This window comes from Rhea pennata, chromosome 1 (genome assembly GCF_028389875.1).
Source record: "Rhea pennata isolate bPtePen1 chromosome 1, bPtePen1.pri, whole genome shotgun sequence".
Lineage (NCBI taxonomy): Eukaryota > Metazoa > Chordata > Aves > Rheiformes > Rheidae > Rhea > Rhea pennata.
Genome location: NC_084663.1, coordinates 111,121,614 through 111,135,049, shown reverse-complemented (window position 1 = coordinate 111,135,049; position 13,436 = coordinate 111,121,614). Strand labels below are relative to the sequence as shown.

The 13,436-nt window shown below is 34.2% G+C and overlaps 1 non-coding gene across 1 annotated transcript; it reads left to right on the top strand.

Annotated features, from left to right (window-relative positions):
* Positions 1–10,362: 10,362 nt before the first annotated feature.
* TRNAA-CGC (transfer RNA alanine (anticodon CGC)) lies at positions 10,363–10,434 on the top strand. The gene has a single exon. It is a non-coding gene; the product is annotated as a tRNA-Ala (tRNA).
* Positions 10,435–13,436: the final 3,002 nt, after the last annotated feature.

Sequence of the window (13,436 nt, the reverse complement as noted above, 5' to 3'; positions counted from 1 at the left end):
ATAATGTATTTACAAAGTGATCATTAAATTAGATAAAGTAGAATTTGTCCATTTTCATAACATTTTAAGGAAAACTTTATTAATTTTATATTGTTTATGTTCCAGACATTTTCTGTTTGAACAGGGTTACTGTCTCTCTGAAGACGTAGTATCATTTTTAGACTTAACAGTTACACTTCATTTTTTATAAACAGGAAAAGATTCTCAGGAAATTATCTAAGATACTTGAAAACAACAGGGAAAATGGGCTGGGAGCTCTTTAAGAGGGAGGCAAAGAACAAAAAACTACCAAGAAGTAAAAATGCAAATCAGAATATATCTTTATCCTACTTTGTACAATCTTGAGCTTTTAAAATCTAATGATTTGTTGTTGTTGTTCTAGGCATCATTATATAATTCACAGTGAATAGAGATGTAGAATAAATTATTTTCTATTATTCAGCAACTATATGTGATGCTATGAACTCTATATATCCACTCTTTATGATTTATAAAAATGTTTTTGTCTTTTTAAAATTACAGCCTATCCTGATGTCTCTAAATTTTAGATGGTTGAGGCAGCTGAAAAAGCAAGAATCACTGAATCAAGCTGAATATTTTTCAGTATAGAAAAAGTACACATAAGTATATCTCCTTCTCTCTGTAGTTTCCAAGTTCCTCTTGATTTAGTCGACCTGCAGCTACAGCTTGACTGGTTGTATTATGCAATAGGCATTAGGGAGTGAGTATGGGTTGTATATATTTCAGGAACCCAAGCCTTCTTCAGCAGCAAAAATGCGAAATGGAGGATGGCCATGCAGACAAGGTTACCTTTTGGTAGCTCCTGTGAAACTGAGATGAGATTTCACTAGAGAAGCCAGCCAGATTAGCAGTTTGGAAGTTATTTTTCTCTTTTTTTCTTGGGGGCTGAAATAGCTCAGCTAGAAGAGTGTTAGACTGAAGATCTAAATGTCCCTGGTTCAAGCCTGGGCTTCAGCAAGGGGGGGGTCCTTGTTGCTGAACCCTGTCTAACATGCTTTAGGTGACCCTGCTTGAGCAGGGGGGTTGGACTTAGATGGTCTCCAGAGCTCCCTTACAACCTTGCCAATTCTATGATTCTGATATACTCAAACAGTAAACCTTGGGGAAGGAGGCATGACCTATACAGAAGTGATATGTGAGCCCTAGGCTCACCATACAGATTTTAATCAAACCAAAGATATACCAGTAAAATCTAAACTAGCCATATAGAAAGATTACATTTTTAGAAATTTGCATAATTGATTTTTTTTTTTAATTGGAGAGGTGGCTTATATTTTAACTTTTGCCCTGTTGGCATCTTGATATACATAGGGGAAAGATGAAATGATTTGTGCAATAGCAACTGAAAATCAGGTCAAATAAAATGTTTCTTTAAATACCAAAAGTGAATACTCCTGAAAACAGTATGTATCAGTATTAATATTTATCTGATAAGCTATAGGAAGATGAAGGACAGGAAGACTTCACATTTTTGTTAGATTTTCTTTTTAAATCTTCTTTCATTGGATTCCTATTTGCTATATTATCTCATTTGATTTTTTCCCCTTTAGTATTACTTCAGCTTCATAATTACTTTACTTGAACATTTCTTCTTTTCATTTTTTCTTAATTAACAATGCATACTTCAAGGTCCTGCTCATTTGCAAAAATTAAATTTCTGCAAAAATATTTCTCTGTTAAAAAAGTCCTAAATATTCTTTGTACAAAAATTAATTAATTCTGAGGAACTTTTAAGGCAGTTCTTCTTCTCATTACTTAGGTGATAGTCAGCCATGATGTTTTGTAATTGAACCAAATGCATGAGGTGAAACAATGAAAGAGTTTTGGAAGTAGTTCTGATGTTTATGGTCAGTGAATCAAACTTGTGGTGCTACTAATTTCTTCTAGAATTTTCTTTGTCTTTGTTTCCTCTCAATTAAATCACTCTAGTGCGCAATTATAATTAAAACTATTTTGCCTTGATATACAACATACAAATATCCTCTTGTCTGGAATCTCTTTTAAGCTAAAAATAGTAAAAGATAAATCATTATCATTTAACAGTTTATGTTACAGTATGTAATGAGAAAAAATTGTTTTCTTACTGATAATTATGAAAAATTGCTAGGACTGTGTTATATAAAAAAAAAACCCAAGATCTCCTAGCAATAGAATATTGGTGTGGCCAATTGAAGCAATATCTTGCTTTCTCCAGAACCATCAGAAGCCTTTTATGAATCTTCTGCTGATATATAAACTGAGTTAAAGAAAATATGCTGTATACGTTGTTAGCCATATACAGTAAAAAAAAAAAAAAAAAAAAGTTAGTCTTTCTTGATTCCTTCCGTAGACTTAATATAGCAAGGCTTGTAAGAGTGATCTTAAATCCATCCTCATTTAGCTAAACCTGTGAAATTAACTTAAAGTATATCTTTTAACTCCTTGATGAGTAGAGATTTTTCCTGAATTAAGATCTATGTGTGCCTAATTTTGTTCAATACTTTTTCATGTGCTATCTTAATTCCCACCAAAATTAATAATAATTGCTTTGTTCACTTTGCAAAGAATATGTGATATGATCTGTGTATACAGAATAAAGAGTTTGAGAATTTTTTAGATTTTTTAATTGGAAGAAATAAACAAAATTCACTACAAATCTGACAAAATGTTTGGAAGAATAATAAATTCAAAGTCATATAACAGTAGGAGATGTGTGCATATTCTCAATACTATTCTTTCAGCTCTGCTTGTAATAGTGATTATATTTATTTTTACTTAAGAGAGCTAAAGCTGAATTGATTATCCTAAGAACTGTTTCCCTCTGCTTTCCCTTCAGTATACCTGTTTACTATAGTCACTTTCCTGGATAGATGCTATTGTCAGTCAACTGAGAACAATTTGGCCCTGCATATCACAGTTTAAGCAGCAGAAGGAAAAAAAAGCAGTTAATTTTGGTGGACGTTTTCCCTCAAAGAGCCTCTGAACTCTCTGAAAAGAAAGTTTAATGTGTTTGAAAAGTGAGCACCTGGATGCACTAAAGTGCCAAAGCATCTGTGATAAATTTCAGAAATGGACAACAGACATGTAGTTGCAATTAAGGAATTTTCTAAATAATCCTTCTGTGGTTTTATATACAAATTACTTGAAAATACCTGTTTGTCTGTTATTGCTCTTTACCATGCAGGCTTAGAGCATGCAAGATCCTCCACAACTATTCTCTTCTGAAGTTCCCTCTAGAATCATAATATATAATCAAGTACCATCAATTGTTCTCTGCTGTCCTCATTCCTTATTTTCTTGGCAGAAATTGTCAATTCAAAACTAATGTACTAATGCACTACTAATGTACTAATGCACTATTAAAAAAAATTCAAGTCTCATAGCTCATTGCTTGTAATTTTAAAGTAGTCTGTTTGTAAGTTTTGACTTTTTGAGTATATGTTTTCTTAGCCTTTTATTTTAATATCTCCTTGCAAAATGGAATATTAGCAAACTCCCAATAAAAAAAAGAGGTTGAGCACACCTATTCAAATGGAGCTACAAGAATTTAGAATGATATTTGGGCCATGGAATTTCATGTCTTCAGAATGAAGTAAGTATTATCTGTTATGAACGATTTCACTGGAGATAATCTTTTAGTTCAGATAAGAAGACAGAGTAGTAAGACATGTTCATGAAGAACTAGATGTTTCTTTTTCTGAATAGAGTGTAAAAAACACTCATACAGTCTGTCTTTTCTCATCTTCCTTTGCCCTTTTAGTGAGACAGATTTGTTTCTTGATACGTTTTACTCCTTTAACTTTCTTTCTGTTCAGCAGTTATATTGTTGATAGAGTCTTATCCACCTACGCTGCTAAACAGACAAATTGTTAAATTATGAAATAATTAAAAATGTAATTTGAGTGTTTTTATTTGTAAATATGATGCAGTGTAAGAACTTCAGAAATTATAGTTTGAATTTATGGAATGCATGACATGACTTTCAGAAAGACTCATTGTGAAACTGTTTATGGTGTGTTGGCCATCTGGATTATTTTCAAGCATTTCAGCATTTCTTCTGCCATTCTGCCCATTAGACTGTTGTGTGTGCAACAGCACATCTCTGCTATACACAGCTGTGTTTATATTGGTTCCTCCTAAAGGAATATTTAGGCAATGAAATGGACTCCAGAAAAAATATCATTTGCTTAAACAGGCTGCCTTAGTTAGCCCGGCAACTGTGATTTCTTGAACTGATATCCATGGCAACACACGTAACAATCTCCTGGTGAAACTAATATCATTGTGGTTCAAGTTTTGTTGCATCTAACAATGTGATCTTATATTCTTTAGGTAATAATGATATTACAGTCTGATTCTTTTGGGGGAAGTGAAAGGTGACAAAGAAGAAAAACAAATACTCACAAGTCTTCCAGTCTAATGGTCCTAAATGTCTTTTCCTAAAGGAAGTATGTTAGAAAACTTGGGCTTACTGCCTTCTCAAATAGGAAAGATGATAGAGTGTTTCTTAAGTCTTAGCTTTTAAACTGGTATTAATCCTCTTTACCAGCAAAGTTCTTAAATGATAAAAATTCTTAAGTGATAAAAGATTGTTAATGTTTTTTGACTTTATATTTGATTGTCTAGTGAGCCACCTAGAGTGGATAAGCAGATGGACACTCTGAAATAGAGCAGGGAATAGATATTCTCTGAATATTCTCCAGATATTTCCTGACATGATTCCTATAAAATAGATACTAATCTGAACAAGAAATGAAGAAAATAAGCATGTGATCACAAGCATAAAGAGATTACGAATGAGGTTACTCTACATTGTAAATTTAAATTCTATTTTTCAATAAAAAGATGCAGATTTGACTGTGCTGCACAGAATATATATATTTTCACATCTGCAGCCATGTAGAGTTTCTAGAGACATCACCACACATTACACATCCAGGGCCCTCACAAGATTGTTTTGTTCTGATAGTGCAGCACAGCATGTTCTTACTTGGAAGTATTTTTCACTCCCGTTACACAATACAGAAGACTGGAGGCAAGAAGGTAAGAGTAAATTGGTATTTTGGGTTTGTTTACTGCCCTCTTCACTCTAGTACCGTGACAAACAAAGTTCCAGCGATGGGAATAGTTCCTGCGTGCTGCCTTTTCCAATATGTTGTGGTACTGGTCTTTGTGCTAGCATGTGCACACTCCACATTTAGTACAGGAAGGAAATAAGACTGAGAGATATTTTATTGTGATTATAAAGTTCTGATTGAATCCCACTGTGTCAAGGTAAGAACTGCTACTATTAGCCAATCTGATTAAACACTGTTTGATAAATCCGATGTACATACTTAAATGCATAAAGAAAATAAAATAAGCTTCATGTGAATCTGTAGAAATGTCATTAATTTTTTTTCTTGTACTCTGTTTCACCTGAGAAGACTGTACAAAAAGCAAAAACCAGAGATGGAGAGCCATGCAATGTTCATTCTCTTGTCTATTGAAAAAATAATATTTATAATTTTCAGAAACTCTATTTTTTTACAGTGCAAAATACCTGAAGAGTGAAATTATGGCCTCAACCTGAGGTTACAGTTGAAAAAAAAAAAAATTATAGTTGTATTGGAACACAGACTTGTATTAAAAAGTCTATGTATTCCATATTTTTATTAGCACTTTATAAACGTGAGTATATTGTTATAAAGAGATGTCTTTTCTTCCATCCCAGCTAGCAAACAGGGGTACAAGGCTAATCCTGAGACTTAGCTATTGTCTGCTGAGTGGAGAAACAGACCCAGGCCTCTCAAGTTCTATCTCATATACCTCAATCAGGGCAGCACGGCTACAGCTCTGCAGTTTTATGTGATGACTTCTACCTTTGATACACTCCTCTCTATTCCTTGCTATGAGCTGTACCATTCTTCATAAATCTCAGAGATCCTTTTGTAGGCCAACTACTATGCCTACTGTAGCATCTAGCCAAATCAATTTTCTCCAAATGAGCACAAGTCATTTTAAGTTTTATCCATTTTATTCTAACTCAAACTTACAGTTGCAGTAGTTCAGTCCATAAACCCATTAGTCATTTTTCTAAGAGGTAACTATTCTTTAATAGTGTTCTTTTGAAAGCTACAAAATATTTAAATCAACTTGACTCCACTGAGATCTGATGTAGTACTCACCTAATTTGCCATGTTAGCTCCTCTAGCCCCTCAGCTACAGATGCATCTCTGTCTGAGAAAGCACAGAGACAATCACAATCTTCACCTTCACTGTACATGAGAGAGAGAGAGAGAGAGAGAGAGAAACTTACCTTTTGTACTTGCATTTTGAGCTCAGATAACCTCAAAATAGTTTTCTCGTGTTACAGAGGGCATATTAGGCAGGCCCATCACTGATCACTCAGCTGTTAATTTGCAGATAGGCAAACTGGTACATAATAAGTAATTCCGTGATCAATGATGTTTTCTTTATAAGAATCATGGCCAGCAATGTGAAAAGTGTTCATGTGGGCTCTATTAGAACACCCTACTTTGTAGTGGGTGCAGTAGTGTTCAGATATTAATTATGTGTTGCCATGCAGCAGTAATATTTATGTGAGTTAGAGTTATGACGACCCACATCAACCACCTTTTCACAAGCACCAGCAGATTCAGGTTAGTACTATTATGAAGGAGTCAGGGCAATTCTATCAAACAGAATTGCTTAATATTATCTTGTGAAAAGCATTGTAATAAAATAACAAATAATAATAAAACTGAAAGCATCTCTTTTTTTTTTATTGTATAGCTTAGGCATATTCCCAGTGGTGACTCAGATTAGCTGCTTTTCAGGGGTAATAATGGAGAATTCTGTTCACTCTTTCCTCATGGAATAAATTATTGTGTTAATTTTAAGTAGGAACTACTTCCTTTTTCTGCTTATGTTCTTTTCTGCCTTTCATAGATTCGAAAAGGTTCAGAGGCTTTAGAAGTCAATTCATATTTAATACCATTCAACAAACTATGACATATCCCTTCCCAAATAAAGTCATTATCAAGAGAGTGACCTTGGTTTCAGCAGGCAGGTGCTACTATTTCCTGCTGAAACTGCAGAAGTGACCATAAATAGAAAGAATCAGGACATTTTCTGCTTAATAAACTTAAAACTGCACAACTTAGGAACACCTTATTTGGAATATAGTGTTTAAACTAACGTAGACAAACAAACTATCTGTGTTCATCAACACAACTAGGTGCTCGGCTTTACTTTTTATGTTTTTTCTTGCACTTTTATTATTGAATAAAATGGCATCCATTATCAGTCAGGCAAACAGTTCAGAAATGTGCTTCAGGTGTATTTGCTGTAGTAGTAAATGTGAGATATTCTGTGGACTGATTCAAACAGTACATAGCTAAGTAAGCGGAAAAAAATAAATATGAAGGACAAATAGTATGTGCTGCAGGTATGGAGGCAATGGAGTGAGTTGTAATATTTCATGAAAGATAAAAATGTGTAGCAAGATTGCCTTTTGGTTTAGGTGATTACTAATGACAAAACCAATACAGAAAGAAATTGTACTTTTTGTCCTCTAATATATCAACTCTATTCCTTCACTGAGTTCCAAATGATAGCAGTTTTTAATTAATTCATCTGGAGAAGGTAGTAAAGAATTAAATATAAAGGATATGTCCAATAGACATAAGAAAAGTTTAAGAGTGGTTGGAGAGTTCAAAACCTTTTTCGTAATGTAAAGAGCAATTTAAATCTTGTTGAAGTCTGCACTAGAGGTGTTATTTGTAAACTAGCTTGCAGATTCTATTTCTAAGAGCTATAGATACAGCTATAGAACCACTGGGGGCTATAGATACTCAGCATTTATCAGGATCAAGTCTTAAGTTTACTTTGATTGTCTATTACCTTGAACTTTCATTCTCATGCTCTGGTTGTTTTTTGGCCTTTCATGTTTTCTCCTGTTTTTGACACCTAATTTTCTGTTTTAAAAATTTTCTACTGATCTTTCTTTAGATTTATTTTAGCTCAATAGCTAAAATTTATTTCTTTCTACCTTTTGACCTGATAAACTGAGTTTTCACCCCCACTCTTCTCTAATAAACTATTCTGTGATATGTTTTTACTCTGGCTCTGTAGATTGACTCTCTCTTTTTCACTCATTTAGTACTGGCGTAGAAGTGCACCTCTGAGTGTCCATTGCCTTAAGCTGTCATGAAATAGATGGAGCCAGCAAAATATGCTCCATCTGTCAAAAATTGTACCAGATGTTCTATACTTTTTTTTTTTTTTCCCTCCAGGCAAGCAAAAGGTATACTTTTTTTCCAAGAAAGAGGACAGGAAAAGACATTTAATTTTCTTTAGAAATGACTTTTAAGTTTGGTATGTATTAAGAGCTCTGGCAGTCTATTTGTTGTTGTTGAAGATACTGTCATTAACTATAAGTTGGCTATTAGTGCTTCTGTATGTATTTACGTCCCCTTTGGCAGCAATAGCTTTTGGAAATGAAATTTTAAAAATTGTCATCCATTTAAAAGACTTACTTTTCACTTGCCACTTAAGTCAGCAAAATAAAAATATACTGAATAAAAAAATAGTATACAATACTATAGCAGAATAATTATTGACCTTAGTATCATCAGGATGGCAGTGCAGTGCAAATAAATAATAGCAGCTGTAGCTTTTCAGGGCAGTTACGATGGATTTAATTCATTGATTTATTGATATATTTTGACTATTTTGAGCTTTCAGCAGTGCAAAGCAACATAGGTTGTGGCAGCTGTGAATTATCAAATCAGTGTAAAAAAATCACAGCATAACTCTAAATCTGAATTTATTACTGTTATCTGCTTAATGGCTAGCAAGTAATGAAACACATCTGAAGTTTTAAATAATAAGCTCATTTCTACTTACTCATCTGTTTTACCAACATCAGTTCTGTCAAGTAAATAGCAATAAGGCTGATACACACTATATAAGCAGAATTAGGCCCACTATTTTCTTCTAATTGTATTTATCCTTTTGTAGTAGATGTAGCTGTAATGCCTTTCCTAGTAAAGCTTGCCTACATTATGTGGAGGACATTTAGAATTAAAATCTTGCAGTCGTTAGGTACTAAATTGTCAGTGTTGAAAAAAGCAAGTTGTTGGAGAATGTAATATAACCAAAACATTAAACAGAGATTTTTTTGTTGATTAGCTCTTTCTTCTGTTTAAGTGAAAAATGAAAAATGTACAGTAGCACCTAGGTTTCTTTTCTATTTAAAATCGTTCCAATAGTCAATGAGAAAAGATCTCTTTTTTTAAAAAAAAAAAAAAAAAAAAAAAAAAAAAAACACCTCTTTTACTGATTCCTGAGATTAAACTCTCTTCCTACTGGATCAACAGTTGGTTATTCTACTGATTTAGGTGAGAGAAGCTGGAGTGATCTAGTCTGATCATCTGTATACCACACACAATATCATGAATGAAATCTTCTATTATACCTGTTATCTTGTGATTAAATAGGAAGATATCTTTTATAAAGACGATAGGTCCTGCTTTGAAGGTCACATCAGAATATATAAGCTCATTCTTGGCTACTGCCTAGATGGTATTATTTTCTTTCCTTGATCGCCTAAAATGCCATTGGTAGCTTGGTAAAATTTTCCCCACCTTTATCTCCCCTTTCAGATCAGCAGAATAGACTGATGTTTCATACTCCGCAGGTACAGGATAGACCCAGATCCAAATGTTTTCTCACTTCCACATGCCAGGTGTATGCCTTCATATCAAGCTTATTCTCAGGTAAGTGCTTTTCTCTTCTTTTAACTGGCAAAGAAATGTTAAGTATATAAAACCTTTGCATAGACAAGATTTGTCTAAACTAGTACATTTTCAAGAACTTTAATTTTATTTTCTAGGTATCAATATTTTCCACTAAAAATATCCTTTTTCTTTTTTCCTCTCCTGTTTTACTGCAGCAGTAGTTTCTGTGGCCACAGCAGTACCTGGCAGCTTTTGTTTCAACTGAATCACCATGATCCTTTCTCTCTCACGCTCATGTCCTCTTGCTTACTCAGTGCCTTCACTGATTATCTGCTCCAGATCTGTTAGTCCATCCTTCTTGTGTGCGAAGAAACATACAGTCTCTTTTCTGTCGTTAGCTTTTCTTCTCTCCCAATAAGCAAATACATATTTCTCTTACAACCATGAAGATACCTTTTTGCCTATAATGTTGCCCATAGTGCCAGCCCAGCTTACAGCCACATACTCTGCTTTATCGTCTTTGAACTGTGCATCCATTCTTTCTGCAAAACTTAACATCTTTTTACATTTTATCTGCAAACACTTGCTTCTCTGGCAGCCCCCTCTCACCTGCTGTTAAATTCCTCTTCTCCATAGGCAGGGGGATGTAGCTCAGTGAGAGAGCGCTTGCTTCGCATGTAAGAGGCCCTGGGTTCAAGCCCCAGCATCTCCACATGCCTTTTCTCCAGAATGCCGTCTCTCACAGTGGTGGAAATGGCTGTGCCCTGGGAAGAAACCTCCCTTCCCTTGTCTAACATGCCCTGGGTGACCTGCTGCTTGAGCAGGGGGGGTTGGACTAGGTGATCTCCAGAGGTCCCTTCCAAACCTACCGATTCTATCACAGCCTACTACTACATATACTATTATGTGCTATGTGTGGTTCTTTCATACCCTGGTTCTAAAGGAAACTTGCTTCTTTCACTCTGTTTAATGAATCATTCACAATAGCTTCCTTTCAGGTATGTTTAATCTCTGTTCTATAAATAAACATATATATGTGTATATTAATTGTTTGGACTAGTATGTCTATGTACAAATTCTACAGGTATTAGAACACCTTCATATATCCAGGTTGAAATCAACCCCTTGTTCCATTCTGTCTAACAAAATGATTGCCCTGTATGGCAGCACATAGAAATACAATTAATTAGTACAGAAATATTTTGCTACCCCCTAATATAACCAACCTTTCTACTTTCTGCAAAAGAAATGGGCTTTCTAGTGTTGATTAGAAAAACTGTTAGTGTACTATGTTCCATTAAGTAAAACATTCATATAGTTTAATCTAATTTTAACTGAAATATCTTCAAAATAAAGGTTTTTTTTTTTTTCATTTGTCTAGTACAGCATGATCCATGTTATAAATTCGGTACATTTAAATGTAATTGTCAGTTACATTAATAATGGGCTCATAATTCACAGGATAGGAAATGAATCGTTCATTTATGCAAAAATATGTATTTTAATATTGTTCTTCATAAAATCTGAGCAGACTTCCTTTACATAGTTCGAAAGCCCTCTAGCACCATTTGCTGACTATGCATTTGTTGGGTCTGGCTCTGGGTTTGTACTGTAGCTAAGTGCTCTTTGAGTACTAAACTTTCTGTACGTGGCCTGTGGTACTCCCAACAAAATGATTTTAAACCAGGAATTTCTAATCTGAAAGATCAGAACCAGAGTGAATACAGCTGATGTCTTTGCAAAATGGAAAAGCCGTATGAGAAGTGTTATTGACAGCTCTTGCTTCCCGCTATCTCTCCCACCTCATTCCAATGTAAAAGCCTTTGCCTTAACCTCAGCTCATACCACACATGACTTCAGCTCATCTGTTGGACTATGAACCTGAACGAAGCAGCATAGTCTCAAAGGGACTGATGCCACCTGAAATACAGCTAGGAGAACTGACTCTTATCTGGGATGGGTACCTGTTCATACAGACACTTCTCACTTTCCTCCAAACAGGGGGTAAAACAACTTTTTGTTGTTTGTTGACTCTTTCCAACCAAGTCTATCGACAGTAGGAATGAGAGCTTTTCTTTCTCTTTTATCTAAACACGGCTTAAGCTAGCCTGTTCACTAAAGCATTTCAGATGACCAAAACCAGGTTGACAGACGCAACAAGAAGAGGCAAGTTTAGTTTCTGAGTTGAAATGTGTTCAGTTTAGGACTAAAATACATAAAAAAAGATATTGAACTATTAGAGTCAGTGAGCCAAATTCCCTGAGTATTGTATTCAGTAAGAAAAGTTGGAAGCTGTTGCTCCCATTGGTATACATTTGATATGCAAAGAACAAACATTGAACCATTTATGAATGCAACTTGTTTTACAGAGGAGTTTGCTACTTGTTCCAGTTCTCCTCTCAGTGTCTCCATTATAGACTGATGTGAAAAGAGGACAATCAAAATATGAATTTGTTCAACAAATTAATTAATTGTATAAAAAGCAATAGGAAAGAAGCACAGAGATGTCTAAATAAAAAAGAGCTAAATAGTCATAAATAAATAAATAAATAAATGGAGAAGAACCGCGAGTGCTGGGAGGATAATATAGTAAGAGAGGGGCAAGTGCAAGAAGCAGCAGAACTGAATTTGATCTGAATGTAATTATAATAAACATAGAAATGCAACTAAATGTGCAAGCTAGTAAAATGGAATATGTTCAAATTGATATGGGTGAGTGGAAAGTTAATTTAGAAACTATACTTTTGAATGGACAAAAAAAGAGAATGTGATTACAGGTTAACTAGGAAGCACAGATTTATAATATTTGATAAGAAAGTAATAATAACTTGGGAGAATTTTAACTGTTCAAAGAGAAATAAAAAGAGATCTCAGAAATCTTGATAGAAAAGAGGCAGCATGATTAATACACAGTTTAAATAAGAGACTGGGGATAAGAGGAGGGAGTTGAAAATCAGCTCTTGGTTATGACATGGAAACTGGTGCTGATGCAAACTACGTGCAGTGAGCAAGAGCTTACAAAAAAAAGGATTCGATTTTGATAACGTAACACTGAAAAACTTTATGTGAGAGACTGTAAAGTTATTAGGGTTCTCTTTGCAGGTTTAGGAGCTGTCATATATTTGTAACACCAGGCCTTTATATCAGATCTTAACAGAGGACTGATTAACATGGGAAGCATCCTTGCTATTCGCTACGCAATCTTTATTGAGCTTTCCAGAAGGAGAGGTTAACTAAATTTCTTAAATCTAATTGCTAACTTGATGTAATAATTTTGCTGGTGACTTGAAAAATGAATTGTTCCTCCTAACTTATTTTATTGTTTTTCTGTTTGAGTTAATGGTCATTTAATAGTATTGAATCTTTCAATTGAAAATGACAAATACGTTAAAAACTGAATAAAAAATAAAACTCTAAGAAAAGAGTATAAAAATAGAAGGGATTTTTTTTTTTTTTTTTGGTGATGATGATGATTGTAAGTCTATAACATTGGCCTATTTAGACACAATTTAAAAACCATTTTCCCAGAATGAGCATAAGTTGATAGATTTTCTCACTTAAATGGCAATTTTGTGCCCTCAAAAAATAGCTTTTTCTTTTCATGAATAAAGGCAAAAATAGTACATGAAAATAAAATACTTCTTTCCTTGAAGACAACCAGTCTTTATGGTTGGGTTTGGCTTTTCTTTTTTTCCCCAGCAATGCAATTTTATG